Here is an 18,058-nt window from a genome sequence, read left to right as displayed (position 1 = left end):
CTACAGGCAGCACATGTCAGCAGTAGCAACCTCAACTTCCATCCAAGCACAACTGCATAAAACAAAAGCTGCTCTCAGACATGTGGCAGCATCCATAATTTTCCCTCTCTGAAAGTTCTCACATGTTCAAGAGCACTCTGTGGCAACTCTGAGCACACTGATCCCTTCCCTACAGTTAGGTTCACTGGTTTATAGATTTCTATACCTTAGAGAAATATTTTTCTCCTCACACAAAGGATTTCATTAGAATATGACACTATTCATTAAAAAAAAAAAATCACTTTCATGTGTATATTGTTTCGTGTACCAATAGAACATTTGATGTTACCAAATGAAAGTTACTTTGGGGAGTTTTTAGCATATCTACATAGTATTTCTAAAGGAGTTTTATCTGTTCATCCAGATTTAGCCTTAAAAAAAAAAAAAAAAAAAAGAAAAATAGGTTGCAGTTGTACCCAGCTCTCCAGTCTGTATTACTGTATTTATGTAAACATGGAAGACTTCATTCCACAATCATACCAAAACCACAAAAACTTCACCAGAAACTGCGTGAACTGAACTTTAAGTCCACTACGTAACAAGAATCCCTACTGCAGATAGTTTGTTTTAAATTAGCTTTTAAATGAGTGAGATAATCCCTGTTTTTAATTTGATATTTCAGTAGAGGCTTCCATTGATCTCAGTTTTCCAAGTACACTCGAAAGCTTTAAGTAACAGCGGTAGGCTGATTTTTAATTTTACTTTCACACCACTTGAGTGGATTTAAATTCTATGAGGTAAAATGATATTTGGCAGCAAATGACACAAGATGCCACTTGGCATCATATTCTGATTTTTAAGCAGAAGCTGTTGGAAGTCTTAAAATAATTTCTTTGTCTTACTCTACAGTATCTGAAATACAGGTCTAATCTGTTAAAGACTCCAATACTAGAGAGAGGAAGCCAGCACATTAAAGCCTCTTTTTTCTGTACATTAGAAGGACATTGTTTACATGAATTTGGGGGAAGTTCAAAATATTGCAGGGTAGTATGTCTGAACATTAAGATATACTACATGGTCAAAAAAAAAAAAGCTACAGACAAGTGGAGTTTCTACAGTTCAGTGACTTATGATGGCCAGTTTAGTAGTTACATGCATATTTATAGTCCACTGCAAACTCAAAGCAGAATTCCATCAACCTATGATTTTATCATGAACACTATTTAAATCAGGATGTTTGACTTGGTTTCTCTAGCCCACATAAACACTTACTCTATCTATATCAGTTGAGCTGCAGTACCACCAAGTACTACAAATATTATTTGCATGCTTCCCACCCCCCCCCCCACCACCTTCCACTATTCTTTGTTATCCTTGCTTTCATCTCAGAAAGTTTGTCATTTGTATGGCAATTTCTTCTAATAGCTTCACTCATGTTTCCAGGCTGTACAAAACGCTGAACACTGCAGAACAAGTAATTCAGGCACTTGGGGCACCTTTAGGAGCACTCTACAGTCCTTTAACAAACATTATCTAAGCTCCTGAACAAACAGTATTTATTTTGCAGATGCATTATCCCTATGGTCACTGAATTCCACAAGATCCAGAAGCAAAACCAATAATGAAGCATCCACAAGGAACACCGTTTCTGTTGGGGGATGCCTCACCTAGTTGGAGAGTACACAACCAGACTTAGGAAGGAGATGAATGGGATTTTATACTTTTCAACAGCACTAGTTCTTACATTTGCTTCTGGTAGTCAAGCAGCTTATCATGAAGAGAGAAGAAAAGAACAGAATAGTGATAACACACCTCCCAATCTTCCTCTGGTACTCCAGGGAAGGATCCATCATTAGGCATTGAAGTGCCAGGAGGCAGTACAGCTTAACATCTCTTAATATTCACACATGCTACAGTGGTCAAGGGGTAGAGATTTTCACATCTATATTAGGCCAACATAGGCTTCATATGATTGAAGTTGAGATATTTAAAAAACAATAATGGAATTTGGTTCTTAAGATCCAGAAGGACCCAGAATTAGTTCATTCTTCTGGTTTATCACCAAGGATGGAGAAAAGACCCATTCAAACCTCTACTTTTGAAGTGTCCAGATAGCTTACAGTTCAACCCAAGTTCACCATAACTGTAAGTATAGAAGCATAGCGTATGAGCTGCTGATGGTAGGGGTCTCTCCTTGGAGTTCTGACCAGAAGCAACATCCTGACCTTTTGAAAGCATGCTTTTGTTGAAATTAGCCTAACCTAAGAAGAAATTTGTCTAAAATTTCTTAACCAGCTCTCACTCACTAGACATTTCACTCAGTTTCATAAAGGCAAATATTTTTTTTGCTGTTACTACTCCATACAGCCTCAGTAAGAACACCCCTATTTCACTCAAGTATCTCAAGAGTCACTTACTAGCCTGCCTTCACACAACTGCCTAGTACTTCAGCACACACATTTGAGCATAATGCGTTTTCACATTAACGAGTGAGAAATAAGAGCCTGGCAGTTGCTGTTTATATATACAAAACCCAAGATTCATTTTTGATACATAACAGAAATGTTAAGAAGCATAGATTTAAGAGTTTAAACATAACTAAATAAGCAGAAGGAATGAAAACTGACAATAGGTTCAGACTGGCCAAATATTTGTTGTTCGAAGTTATACAGCTCTTACGGTTTAGGACTCTGGAAGTATCCAAATAAAATATACTCATAAAAATTAAAGCAAAAACCAAATAAAAAAACCCTTGTGCCCAGAAGTGAGTGGGGTCCCATTGCAACTCAGCTCCCTGGGATATGAAACAGGAGCTATTTTCTGTTTAAAAGAACCCCTTTTCTATTTAAAGAACCCTACAGTTACACTGGCATGTTTACTGCCTGTGTTGAAAACGCTTGCTTTGCATTCAAAAGAGGCATAAGAGTATTCATCTACTCAAAGGTCTGTCCAAGAGCACTGAGGAGAAGTCTCTCAGGTTCTTCTCCTGTAATTAGTTCTTTTGAACACTAACCAGAAAGCCTGGCTCAGACACAGTGTGCTGAACACGACATCGAAGAGAGACCTGGAATAACTGCAGAGGGGAACAAGTGCAAAACAGTCTCCATGTGATTATTTATCATATCCACTTTATAGCAAGGGCCTGTCTGCTTCTGCCTCTCAGGGAAAATCCTCTGAAGTCCACAGGTTTTAAACCACAAACAGCACACTTAAGTTTTATCATTTTTCACAGAACAACATCAAAAAGACACAAACAAAACATTGCCACACATGCACTTTACAGAGCTTGTGCCAGAGGGAGCTCTCAAAGGTTACATTTGAAAGTGCTAAAGTGATTGTTCCAACAACGCAAAGCAACGAGGCACAGAGGGCGGGCAGGCAAGCACAGACTAACTCTGGACAATAGCCAGCATTGGAGCTGGGCAGGAACCCAGTACTTCATCATATTCCTACTCTGACTTTTGCCTCAAAAGACTTTTTGTCCTCAGTCCAGCTCCCACTGCTGCCAGCATTTTCACCGATTTCAGCAAAAGGTTGATTGGGCCTCAGGGCTTAAATTTCAGGCATGCTGGATGTGTGTTGACTTCAGCTGTCATAGTGAATGCTCAGCAACACACATCTGGAAGAGCAACTCCTTAGCATGCAAAATGATGCTGTACTGGTCACATAATCACCTTAAAGAAGTCACAGAAGCATAAAATATTTTAACACAGAAGACAGCCCTGAGAAGCACAGTGACTGAGAAAACTAACAAAACATTCAAGAAAATTAAGTGCAGACTGTAGGCTTGCAGGAGGAGGACAACCTATATTTACTGGTTTCTATCAGAGGTTTGCAAAAAGAATTATGCATCCAATAAAGTTCTTTTCTGTAAACTGAAGGACATGATGAATGGGGACATGAGTATTTGAACATACTGACCATAAAAGCCAATGTAGTTCTGAATGGCTTCCTGCAAAGCCTTTACTTTTTTTCCTGGCTTATGGGTAAAACAAGCCATGACTTACATTTTCTTCTCCACTCAAAGATGGCTGCCTTCTGTTGAAATTCTTATTTCCATTAAAACACACAAAGGCCCTTAGGTACTTGAAAGGTACTTCTGCAGTATTTGGCTTGCATATACCCACAATACAGTGACCGCTGTGTCATTTTTTTTCCTTAAAATATTATTTTTATTACATTAGAATTTAAACAAAGGAATGTAAGAAACTATATAGAACATCCTACTGTACAAAGCTTTTTTTTAAAAAAGCATTAAGGTATCTCAAAGCCTCTAAGCACAATTTTTAATGTTTGTGGGGGGATAAGCAGAGTTCAGTTCTCTGGACCGATTAGAAAAAAGTTTCAGTAACTACATGTGGTAAATATGATTACTATGACATGGGGAAAACCATTTCAGATTTTCTCAACATATCAATAGTTCTCTGTTCAAAGACTTTTATTTTAAAAGCAAAAAAACCCCACCCTCCCATAAACCAAACCAAAAACAGCCTGCAATGAGTTATGGTGTAGAAGCTCTCTGGAGTACTTAATGAAATCTATTCACTTTCAGTGCTGTCTCAGAGATGTACCAAGTGAGACTCATCTCTTCATTAATTATGAAAATCCACAAACTAGGATACAGGTACAAGGATTGCTAAGTAGAAACACTGGGTTTTGAAAAAAATGCAAAATATGTTTCTGATGGAACATACTGAATGAGGATTTAAGGATTCACAAAAAAGACGCCGTTTTACTTGACCCATAGTTAAGTTTTGACTAGTTACCAGCTATTAAAGATGGAAGCTCTTACATTACATCTAGTCAATGCCCAGTACGGTCATGACCACAGGTGCTGTTAGAAGGATGGGACTGCAGACATAAGTATCATAGTTCCCGGCTGGATCCTGGGATGTTAATAACTTTCCATGCACAGGGAAGAATTGAATACAAGTGTCCAAAATGGTTTCATTTCAGTAAATTCTCCATTATCCATGGCAAATTTACCTGGCAACAAACTGTGTGCCATCAGCTTATTGACATGCTGCTGCTTAGCAGATAAGCAGCAATACCGATTTTGAATAAAGCTCTGGGTGAAAGGAAATAAAAAGCCAGAAGTGAAAGTCGTTGGCAAAGCAGAAAGCCTTGTCACATTCCCAGTAGTGGGATGGGCCTGCACTACCATGCAAAGCGGCTCTTGATTGAGGCATGTAAGTCCATACAGATTTATCAGTATAACAAACACTAGAAATCACAAGTATAGGCAAGGGGTTGAAAGGAAGCCTTGGACAAGGAGAAACAAAGGGTCTGATAGTACACTAACTACCTTGGCTACTTAATCCTGCCAGAAACAGGGAAATAGGCATGACCATAGGACCCAAGAAATTACAGGTTATGTTATCTGGGGATCACATTAGAAATAATCTAAGGGATTTTAATTATTAGCCAATTTTTCACCTTACTCCTTTTTTCTAGGTAAGTTTTGAGACATTAGTTGCTACAAAGTTTCTAGAAGTAGCTGTTAGTCTTGCCTGCCTTTCTCTTTAAAGTTTCAAAATACTTTCTAATAAAATTAATTCTTTCTTCCACAAGACAAGCTGGAAACATATTTTACCTGTTTATCTACAGGGGTAAAGAAAACAGTTACTGGTGATTCAACTCTTCCTTAAATGTGGTGGGTTTTTTGGGGGTTTTTTTTTTGGTTTGTTTGGGTTTGGGTTTTTTTGTTTGGTTTTGTTTTTTTTTTGTTTTTTTTTTTTCTTTTTCCTCCTCTTCCCCTCAGTAGGAATTGGGACACTCAACAGGTAAGCACAGAGGGGAAGAAAAGCAAAAATTCCTTCCAACATGCTGCAGGCCTTTATCTCATGGCAATGATTATGAAGACAGCCTCTACAGGTCTCCTTCTGTCAATCTAAAAAAAGTTCCATGTTACAATTAAATTAAATCAGATGCAAGGGAAGTTGAGGCTAGAGGCACAGAAGCTTAAAGATGCTAATTATTCCGAAAGAAAAATAAAACTGCATACAGAGTAACTGAATAAGCCATACATTCTCAGGTCACCAGCCAATACCAGAGGCTTTATTGATATATATTTTTTAATCTGACATTAGCTTGAAATAACATTTTCAAACAATGGTTCTTTCCTATTGATTTTCTGTGCAATCCATTACAGTGAATGCCATCACCTTTGAGCCAACTACAAGATTTTAACCTTCCAATACATCTGGGAACACAAATATGACAGTTTTCCTGAGCAGCATTGATTGCCATGTATTTTAAGTTATTCTGAATGGGAACACCAGGAAAACAGGTTGTAGGTGCATAATGTATAAGCTCATTTACAGGAAGCAAGGAAGAAATCTAAAAGGGATAAGTTACACAGAAGAAACTGATAGAAGCAACAGTAATTTTGCCAAGATGGATGACATCATGGAAATTTAACCTTACGGAAAACTCTATTTAGAGCAGGCATTTAATAAACAGTTTTTTAATTTGAAAATTGTGAAATTGTGCTTCCCACAGATAAAGATGAGCAACCAAAGTGACAAGAAAGAGTACTGCCCCTTGTTTCTGAGCTCACAGCACACAGACAATCCTTTCTCCCCCCAGGCTGTATTGATACTGGGGGTTACCCCATCCCAGGTGCAGGACCTTGCACTTGGCCTTGTTGAACCTCATGAGGTTCACAGTTTTTTAATTTGAAAATTGTGAAATTGTGCTTCCCACAGATAAAGATGAGCAACCAAAGTGACAAGAAAGAGTACTGCCCCTTGTTTCTGAGCTCACAGCACACAGATAACCTGACAAAGCTCCAAAATTCAGGCTTCCCTCCCACAAATCCTCTCCGCAGAAGGTAACATGCATTAAGACACCTACAATGACACATATTGTTCCTTCACAAATCTACTAATGTTACTCAATACTGAAAGCCAATTAAGAAAACATGACAGGTCTCATGTTAAGGCAGAGGGAAGGGTAATTATTCATCTAGTACTTCTATAACTGCCACTGCAAAGCAGCTACGTGAGGATGTAACAATTAGAAGTACATGATTTAAGTACATGTAAATAGACTCTGTGGATATCAAACTAAACAGTAAAATTAAACATTGTGTATGGACAATAATCCTTCAGTAAAAATTAAGTTTAATTCCTGTAAAACCTGACCATCTCCTGAAAAACTAGAAAACTTGAAATGCAGATTTGCCAACTTTACTTGTCAAGTGATAGCATTTTCTTCCCTTCAGCAAGTTGTCTTGCTTTTCTTTGGAACTCAAAAATCATTCCAGTAGGAGGTTAAGTTGAAAGTCCCCTTCATAAAAATATCTCTCTTCACAGTCTTTTCTGGTATTTCTCAGCTCTGAATTTATAAAAGTAATTCCACAACACATTCACCGAAACACCTAATATAAATATACCAAAGCTCAGAGTCTTTAATGAGTGTTACATTCAACATGAATAACCACTACACAAATCATGGGCCGCTACTGCCCTCATTCGGGACAAATCTGAATTTCACATTCTGCTTTCTCAAAAGACCACAGTTTTCAACGCAATTGTTTTTATTAGTAGTTTTGGTAGTATAGATCTGAGCATATGTTCTGTCATTTACATTTTCTTTCAACTTGAAGTGTCCTCCCTTAACAAGAGGGGTTTCTATTAGGTCCCTGAGCAAAAAAAGGGAGAAAAAACTGCAAGTACACTAAACCAAAAACAAATCAAGAAACCCATAGCATTTGCTTAGACACAAGTGATCACAAGCAAGTGATTTCAGTGCTTAATCCATCTACCTACAAATGCAAGTGCCAAATATACAATAAAACAATTAAACAGCTGAAAGCAACTTGGATTCAGATCACATAGAGGATTAGAACCAAAACAATGACAGTGGGAATAGTTTAAATATGCTCCACTCTTGTTCATAAAGGCCTAATTACTCAAAGATGGATAAAAAACAAACTGAGAGGCGGCAGGGGAATAAAAACTGCTATTGAACAGACATTTTTAAAAAAAAAAGCGTCAGAAGAGGCAGAGAAATGGAGGCGTAAGTGACAAGAAAAATTTGGTTAACTACAATTTTAAAAGAAATTGATGTGTCACAAACAATAAGGAGCCAGATCAGTTTAAGGAACAGAAGGAACCTAATAGCCTTGGCTCACTAAAACACAGAAACAGTAGAATGATCAACAGAAGAAACACTGATCCAATATTGTTCTGCTCTCCTAAGTAAAACACAGCCCTATCAAAATAATTTTGCATTTTAAACAATACATTTTGGCTATTAACACTTGAGTTATAGAAAAAAACCACTTGAAATGGCTCTATTCCACAAAATGTACATTCATCAAGAACATTCTGTGCTACTGAAGTTTATTTCTAAACACTCCTAAACAAGCTGGAGTCATGATACTATTTTAAAGGAAATACAGGGTGTTTAGTCTAAACCTGTCCCTAGTAATAATCATTAAACATTTGCTATTTATTCCTTCAGTGGACTACTCATTTGGTCCTCTTCACACAAAAGCTGACTAAATCATCTCTTTCCAGACTGATAGCCCAGTCTTTAAAACTGGCAGCAGATGGTAAGACCCGCAAGCTAAATTTTAACTATTTAAGTAATTAATGCTGTTTCTGCAGAAAATACTTCTCTCAACTTTATTTCAGAACTTGTAAGGGGGAAGGAGACACAAAGAGAGGAGCCTGACATTGCTCACACACATTTTATTTATTTAACCAAGGACGAACACTTTCTGTGTTTTCATCAAGCAGAGACAGCAGCTTTGGCCAGCTGTGAGCAAGTTTCAGGGCATTTGCCCCACTGCATAATTACTGTGTACTTCTATGGTTATTTGAGCCTGAACAAAGTGATGTCAAAGATACCAGTGACCAAAAAAAACCTACTTAGAACTGTAAATACTGTAATTTAAGCAAACTGCCAAAAGTAAGTAGGGACATGTATGGGTTGGAGGGCAAGGTAAGAGTGGCGCTAAGGGGACTGCAGCAAGCTCTTTCAATTACTGATTTTAAGAGCACCTCTGTAACCTATTTATTAAAAAGTGAGAATAAAATAGACTACCTTTACCCTCCTCTGGAACCTGCTTTCCAAGTGTGCAGCACCAGACAAGCAGCACAACAGTGCTCATGTTTACCTCAGAGACAACACTGTCACTCCAGCTACAGTTGTCTGACATTTTACATTCACACATTAGGAAACGATGACTATTTCTGGACTGCAAAATACTATCTGAAGGACAGACAGATTATATACCATGCATTCTAAAGTGGCAGGTTGCTATGGTTTCCCACTGCAAGAACAAAATTCGCTTCATTATGTTATCGGAAGATCTCCTCTACTAAGCAAAAGGGTCCATCAGGGAAGCAGACCGTCCTTTAATCACAGCTCTGCCTTTGTGAAAACCAGTCCATTTTTCTCCCAAAACAGCTTTTGAAAAGAAGGATGTAGCTCTGCACATGAACTGAAATACCCTAATGCTTCATGTTCTGAGCCACGTACTAACCACCGAGTTCCCACAATAGCATGGACACTAACTGACTTGCAAGCTGCTGCACTCTAAATCTATGGCTTGGAAAAAGATATTTAACTCTTGATTGTTTAAACTACTACCTGAACTACTTAACTCATTCATCTGATAAAACACATCAGCAATTGCAATCAATTAGTAGACCCTTTTATCTTTAATATCTGATACAGATAACAGGAATCAATCTATTTTCTCTTAAAAAAAAAGATTATCACTCTTTACTGAGGCATTGGGAGAATAAGTTATTCCAATCTGACATGAAGCAATCTTCTGTATACTCAGATTATTTATGGGACACTTTGCACAGTGTGACAGAGCTCCACTTATAAGAAAAACAGCAGCAAGGCTTATTGGAGGACAGTCTTCAGCAAGGTACAGGTATGGGCCTTGCTTGAAAGGCTTCTTCCTTTCCGTCAAGCTGCTTAAGACATTCACAAGACCCAACCCTTAAAGATACTGTTCTACTGTTGCTTTAATCCAATGATTTAGGAAAAGAATAGCTTTCAGCTGAGTCTGCTCTCCAGTCTAACTTGCCACATAAATGCTAAAGCTAAGCCAAAAGAGACCATTTATGTGCAACCCAGGACAATAGCCAACACATCAGTGTGGAAACCCACTCACAATCCCATAATTTTAAAGGTAATAAAAAGTAATTTGCATCAGAATCATGAGATGGTTACTTTTCTCTATCAGAAATCTTGAAATATTTCCACCATAGAGCTCATTTATTAGCAAATACATCTGAGTTAATAGCTCTTGAGGTTGGATGGAACTAGAGTCAGAGGAAAAAGCTTAAGCTGTAAATATTACTCTACAGTGAAATCAAGGCACTAATTACTTAAAAAAAATTGGCCGCAATATCAGATCCTGGGGATGTAGAGGAAGATCAGCTCAGAACTGAGAAGATTAATGAATCTAATTAAGGAAACCTAACCCCACATAATTAAGGAAACCTAACCCCACATATGAAACATTCAATTCCAGTGCTTCAGAGAGCACCTAATCTTTGTGACAAAACCAGTGAACATGAATTCCCCTGAACAGTACTGCCAGGGTGTTACCCTGCTTTTGGAAGGTGTGGCAGGGTGAATGCCTTCAAGCCAATTACTTTTTTCTTCCCCCTCAACTTTTTCTGTGTATTTTTGCTTATTTCCAAGTACTACACGATCCAATCAGTGATCTGCCACTCTAACCCCAAAAATACTTGTTCAGTCCATCTCTTTGGGTTCATCAACCAAGCATGGAGCAAAAGATCCCCAAGTATTGCTTTTCTCAAACAATTCTCAACCCTTTTTAAGCCCCTGAGCTCTCAATTAGTCTTTCAAGTTGCATTAATTTAGGATTTATTGAAAAGTAGATTTTTTTATAAAAAGCTTCCAAATTCAATTGCTTCCCAATATTTTTTCTTAAGAAAAATGACAAGCCACATATTTCCATGATGTAAAGATGCAGCTAATAGGGTTCACAAACTGGTATTCCAGGGTAGTCAGGAGCAAACAGCTCATTACCAGTAAGCCTGGAGCAACTGTGCAGCACCCATACAACCATTGGAAACACTTAGTCTTCAAGAAAAAAAAAAAAAAAAAAAATCAAACATGACTTCGTACTGTCCTGTAATGACTGAAGTATTTCAAATGGTTGTCTCAGATTCAAACTGACACTGTCCCCAGATCGCTCTCACAGTGTGGTTAACAAAAACCGCACACCCCTTTGCAGGTTTATCAGTAATCTGAAGACCCTGATCTCAGCTTTACCTGTTGATTCAGGAAATTACTCTGTGTTCTGAATCCAGCTGACACTACTCTTCCTAGAAAAGCAGTCCTGAATCTTCTCAAGTTGGGAGGAAATACCTAGCTGAAATATAAGGGCAGAGAAGATGTAATCACAAAGACCTCAGGACTACTGCTATTTTTTAAGTTTCCATCACAGCATATATAATTTCTTACTCCATGCCCTTTTCTTCTAGGACAGCTAACTACCCACTAGCCCTCTCTATGATGCTTGTTCACTGTTTTAACAAAGTCTGGAGGAGAGGAGTGTGAAACCGCAAAAAATTTTCCTGAACGATTTTCAATTTAAATACCTTTGGGGTAAAAGGAAATTATTTTTAAAATCAATGCATAAAAAACAACTCAGACCACAATAAACTTAAGCAGGCATACAAATCAGATACCAGATATGTACAAGAAACTGGGGCATTTAGATTACATGTTATTCCAATACACTAATAAAAAAGTTAATGGGCTGCTATTATCCCTATCCAAAACAGGGTTCTGTGGATTATCACTGCAGTCAAGGTGGAGAAACACGCTGCTTAGCTTGGCAATTTCACATAAGTATTCAGTAGTAAGTTTTCCAGTTTGAAAAAGTAGATATCCTGTTACTACCTTTTAATTTATGGAAAGTGTTCCAACCTCAATATTCAGTCTGACAAAGCATCCTTTCCCAGTTAATTTATAGCAAGGAAATGCAAAGCTCATTGCCTTTCTTTTGAGCCTGTAGAGTTCTTTCTGCTTAAAAGCTTAAGAATGCAATGGAAAGCAAAGAAAGAAACTTTTGAAATCATTTAATCTAAATTTCAGTCAAATCACTCAATGCATCACTGTCAGGGCTAGCTGGTAACCCCTCTCATCTCCACGACCTTTCTCTCCAATGAAGTTTAGACTTCTAATCCTTTACATTAAAGATAGCAGGAGTTGGATGCATAAACACCTTTGAGAACCTGGATCTCTGTGAAGTTAAGTGAGGCCTTTGAAATTAGAATCTCACAGTTCTTCTGTGCCTATGCTGGACTTTAAATTATGAACAGACATTCCCTAAAGCAGGTCCAAATGGCTTAGAGACCTGTCTCCTTAGCCTCCCAGGCTGTATTCACAAGCGTTTGTTCTTAAATCGATCCAAGAGATCTTTATGCTCTCTTCTGAAATATTTGATGTAATGAGCTTCAGTAAAGGAGTAACGCCAGACAAACCAGACCTCTTACAGGGCCTCACATTTACTTGGAAAGCTTCACCTCTTTCCTTTTATTTTGCTTTCTTTCTCATGTGCACTTCTTTACAGTTATGTTAATGAACAAACTCAAGCCAATTATTACAATAAGGGGACAAGCACAACATAACTGACACCTGTAATCAAACCCCTTATTCTCCTTGTGCATGTGGGTCTATATGAATTGTCTAAGAAACATAAGAGAAGGGGCAGGGGAGAAACCTCTCCAGCTCTTATGGTAATCTTTTTTTTTTACTGAAATCCCAGAAAAAAATAGTTTCAAGAAGCTTTATCTTAATTCACCATATAACGTTTTATGACTATAGCATCGGAAGAATGAAAAGCCAGCATTAACTTCAGTAGTAGTCTTGAGAACAGGGTGATATTAGATACACATGTCTCTTTCCACCAGGGGGGTGGAAATACTATTTCCCACTCTCAAGGACTCAGACTGCATAGACACATTTCTCCAATTAAAACAACCATGTTGCAGTGCTTTCTTATGTTGTTCAGGCAAGTCAATATCTGTTTGTAACACATCACAAAATAACCATATTTATGGTACAGCAGAAATTCCTCTGATAACAACAGATTTATAATCTCCTAAGGACTTAACTATAGGATCTGTCCTCTGCCTATTAATCATAAACTCTTGATTTTGTCCAGAACAACTCACAGAAAAGGAAGCCCTATTCATTTGGGCAAATACCCTTACAGAAGCATTTTTTTTAATCTTGTATAAACAGGTAAGGGGAATTGTGAATTTTATTTAACATAAGCACAGTAGAAGGATAATGAGAAAACAATATACTGAAAAGTACTAAGACTTCCCCATGAAAACCTGCTTTAGATTAAAGCCCTTTTGTTTATAATGATACTATTTACATAGAGACATACAGGATTTTTCCCTTTAATACAAGGCATTTCTAGATGAAGTAGAAAGGACAGAGAATTTTCTATAGAATCAGGCAAAAGTTCTGAGGACTAATTCATAAAGATTAAAGAGCCAGGGAGCAGCATCACTCCACCAGGAAAGACTAGCCAGAAGCTGAGGACAACCCTGGAGAAGGCAGGGTAGGACCTCGCCAACAAAGGCGCCAACCCACAGCAGAGTGAACAGAGCCACTCTGATGACAGCCACGGGCTGCGCTGACAGTCCTGTGACTCCCAGACAAATGAGAGGTGACAAAGCAAGTCCAAGATCAATCTGGTAAGTCCAATCAACCAGTCTGGACAAGCAGGGGAAAGGGCTGACCACAGTTCTTCCTAGACCATAGCTCTGAGCTTAAGTGAGACTCCTGGACCTGGAGGCAGGGAACATGGGTGCAAGTCCCAGATGAGGCTGATGCAGGTAATTAAGCATTACTGGTGCTCTCTGACTCTGGCAGTAGGGATTAAACAGACATTTACACAGACTTCTGAAAGACATACAGGCATAGATTGAACCGGGAAGAGGTGAAGATGTCACTCCCGCAACTATGTGCTCTGCAGGATCACCACTCGTCCCTGCAGCAGTCCCAGGACTAGCACACTCTTCAGCCTAGCAGAGCCATAAACACTGGGATCAGTGTGCCTTCAGCCACCAGGCTGATTCACCAGAAAATTGGCTGTTTGTACCTCAGGAATGACAGCCACCAAAGATGCAGAATAGACATCTAGAAGAGAAGATGTAACACCTTTAGCTATCCAGTCTTAATCCTCTATCTCCTATCTGCCAAAGTTACTAGGGAACAGCTGCAACATATAAGAAGTTACAGGTGCCCTCACTGCTGCCACCCTCTTGAAGAACCTTCTACCCACACACAGCAGGATGCAGAGCAGATGGAGTACATGCACTCGCTTCAGCCACTTCAGCACAAAGTCTGGCACCCTAGAGCAAGCGACTTCTCACAGCTGCGGCCCAACTGGCTAACAGCAGCCTAGACTCTGCACCAGGGATCTTAACAACATACACTGATGAAGGTGTGCTAGGCTTCCACTTGCTAAGCATCTAAGCCTTAGGAATGTTTTTAAATCAAAACCTGTACATTACATTTAATTGACATGATTTCTTTTTCCTTGGTATCACTTCAGTCCAGAACCCTTATTGCAAGAACACAAAATAGGCCAGTGGCTTTGGCTCCTGTCAGCGGCTTCCAACCAGCTCCATGGCCCACTGCTTTTTAGAGTTCTCAGTCTATTTTTAACAGCAATTTAAGAAATAAAACCTATCTAAAACAAGCAGCATAAAAAAAAAAAGTATCATTTTCTTCACATGATTATCATGTGCATAGTAATGACAGGAAGACTACTGCAAATGTTTCCCAACTCTTAAAAAAAAAAAAAAAGAGAAGAACGCTTCCTTTGCAATATATAATTTTGAATTTTAATTTAGATAACTCAGATTATTTACTGGCAACAAAAATATGCATATTCATGAGATCTGATTTACTATAATCTTTATTTCTGATGTTCTGCATCTGTGAATACTTGAAGTACTTGAGTTTGCATTCATGGGCAATTATACAGGAATCTCACAGAGTAGCAACAGATTGATTTATAGTTAAGAGTTTGTAGCACAGAAAGCCAATTCGTTTTCTTGCAGAAGGGCTGTGGCATGAGATCTGGGATTGATGCTCCCACCCTCATTTTTTAACAAATTACTTTTTCCTTTTTTAATAGACATACAAATCAAGGTCATTATGATGAGGGTCAAACCAGTGATTTTAAGATACATTCACTCTACCAATAGTTAGCAAAGGTCTGAGGAAGAAAGTTAAATAGACAGCACATGGAAACCTAAAAGTTAGATTCTGTGCAAGTGAACAGCGCTTTCAAGGGGAAAGATAGACACACTATTTGGTCACTCCACCTTCACACCCATGGACTCCCTCAAGTTCCCTTACGCTGACTTCCACTGAGCCTTTTAGAAATCCAAGACCTTTCTATGCAAGACACATTTTTCTTAAAATTCTCTGTATCTCTAACAATGTTTCTTTCTGGTCCTGCCTTTCTCATCATTCATTCCAGCCTTCTGAAGTACAAAGATACTTCTTATAACCCCAACTTTAATTAAATTTCCAAAAGTAAATCATAGGAAAAATGAAACAAACCCATATTAAATCAGTGAGAAGTACAATGGGAGAAAGTAAGATGGAATACAGCTTTTGATGCACATACGAAATAAATAAGATGATAAAGCTCATTGGTGCATGAAACAGTTCCTGTTTTACACTCACGCTCCTTCAAATGCAACTGCAGAGCCTTCCCAGCCTCCCTCACCTTCCTCTCCTTGTGTGACAACAGTCCAATGAATACTGGCAATGACAGCCATTAACCCAGAAAAGGGGAGGATGTGCAAAGTGCACTTAAAATAACGTTTGGATCACCTTCTTCAGAGCAACTCAGGCTGTTACTTTGGTGAGTGTCACTTTTGGTGAAAACACAATGCTCTTGCCAGTATTTAGCCAATGTTTTGAAACAGTAAAAAAATTACACATATGAACAATTTTTGCTGAACAAAAACCTCTTATAGCTATTCCTTATTTTCCATGCCGTCTGCTTTAAGGTGAAAGTAATTCCACAGCGTTACTCCAACACATGTAAAGACAATGAAAGCAACTGCAGTTTCTCATAGTTGTAATGCAAAGACCTATTTCTGAGCCCAATTCCATGGTGCTGTTCATTTCAGGTAGAAGGGACCAGAATTTATGCACACCAGATCATATCTCATTGTTGGGTGCAACTCTGTTAGACATAGCCCCGCCTGACAAGAGTACCCAGTTCTGAACTATTGCAGTAGTATTTATCACATCCGTCAGCTAAACTGTCTCACGTGAATAGATACGTGCCCTTTTTTTTGTCTCAAATATTATGCTAATTTTACCCCAAAGGGCTTTAAACTTGACTTGTCCTCTGCTCCTGGCAGATGTGACAACTTCTAATATTATGAGTATTATATAGAAAAGCTGTGCTATAGGGGAGGGTAAAACACTGCCTGGAACAGGTGTTGGCTGTTTGCAAATTGCTTGTGCTTTAAGTGCAACTCCATTTTTAAAGAAAGGCATAAAGCACTTTAGAAATAACTCTTACAGCAAATGCAAAACAAACATGTTCATAAGCAGAAAACATAGAGACAGAAAAACACTCTGTCTCAGAAGACAGAGGATGACTTCCTTGACTTGTGCGTTCGGTTGTAGACTATCAGTAGAGCTAGCTGAAAGTGCTGCCAGGAATCAGTCAGCTTTCTGTTCAGGAAGATTTTTGAACAACAGACAAGCTGATAGACTTAACTAAAAAAAAAAAAAAAAAAAAAAAAAAAAAAAAAAAAAAAAAAAAAAAAAAAAAAGCATGTTTCTCAGGATAGTTATCACCTGGGCTGTACTGAAATCTTGGGCTTCCTGAGAGAATTTCCAAAACCCTCCTGGATTTGAACTCTCTCACACCCTTTTGAGATTCAGAGAACTTCCTCCCATTTGCAAGATGCATGTATCTTCAATATATGTGTATTTAACGGTAAAAAAAAGTTTAGGGATGCATATCACCTCATTTATGACTCACATATCAACATATATTTTCTTCGAGGAGTCAGAAAATGAAATATATCTAAGAGGTTTACCTTCCTAAAAATCTTGCATTAGAGAAAATGTCAGTTCACTCCTTAAAAGAAACTTAAGCCTTTCGACCAATTCACAGTAATCACCACAAAATAGCTGGAAGGTTTTAAACTGAAGTAGAAATAACACACCAATGCACTAGGAAAGCAAGTGCTTAAGCACCTTATACCCATTTGAAAGACATAGTACCCATTATAGGTCTACAAAACACCCCCTTCAGCCATGTCTCAGCCTTTGCAAGAAACCCGTGCTCACTCCTAGTAAAATAACAAATAATGGAACATTTATTAAATAAATAAATAAATAAAAGAGCCTTGGCCCTCGAGCATGCCCTAAACATAAGCTCTCTATAGTAAGCAACTCCCTTTATTTGCCTAAAGTCAGTTCAAAAGTGGAGTATTTTCTGCTACTTGCATAGTTTTAAATGCTGTATTAAGTGTTTTTCAACAATATTGCACTATGTCCAGATGTTGTAACACTTAAACAAAACCAGAAAGTTTATAGACAGCCTGATACCTACAACAAACTAGAATTAACTTTCACCAGCAACGCCTTCACCTTAACATAGCCCTGAGTAATTCCTGTCAGTTTTCTGAGGAGAAAGTTATTTCACCCAGCCAAACACACACAAACAAGAAGGCTGGAGGCAGGTGTATTTGTAAACAGCCGCCTGAACCCCAAACAAAGCTTGCCAACTCAGGCTGTTTTAAGCAGGAGGTTGATTGGGTCCTTCTGTGAGCCCTGACCCGCCATGAATACTCAAAAATATTTCTGAGGGACTGGAAAGCATTTAAAAAAAAAATAAACAAACCCTTCCTCCTCTATACCGAGGAGGTTTCAGCCCTGCCGGAGGCGGGAGCAGTCTCACAGCTAACTCCCACCCGTCCTCAGCCCGCCTGGAAAACGCCTTCAACTTCCCTGACCTGCACACCCAGCCAGGAGCTGCAACAAACGTTGGGAAGCCGCTTGCACACGG

General features: G+C 38.5%; 1 protein-coding gene across 1 annotated transcript in view; it reads left to right on the top strand.

The window, feature by feature from the left end:
• Positions 1–2,747: 2,747 nt before the first annotated feature.
• The window catches only part of CCNG1 (cyclin G1), a 21,766-nt gene continuing 6,455 nt past the window's right edge, over positions 2,748–18,058 (top strand). The window contains exons 1-2 of the mRNA XM_009647066.2: positions 2,748–2,752; positions 7,924–7,935. The gene's annotated coding sequence lies outside the window, so the exon portion shown is untranslated. The remainder of the gene's footprint in view (positions 2,753–7,923; positions 7,936–18,058) is intronic.

This window comes from Egretta garzetta, unplaced genomic scaffold (assembly GCF_000687185.1).
Source record: "Egretta garzetta isolate BGI_Z169 unplaced genomic scaffold, ASM68718v1 scaffold209, whole genome shotgun sequence".
Lineage (NCBI taxonomy): Eukaryota > Metazoa > Chordata > Aves > Pelecaniformes > Ardeidae > Egretta > Egretta garzetta.
Note: the sequence above shows the minus strand (reverse complement) of the source record. Positions and strands in the feature narration are given on the sequence as shown.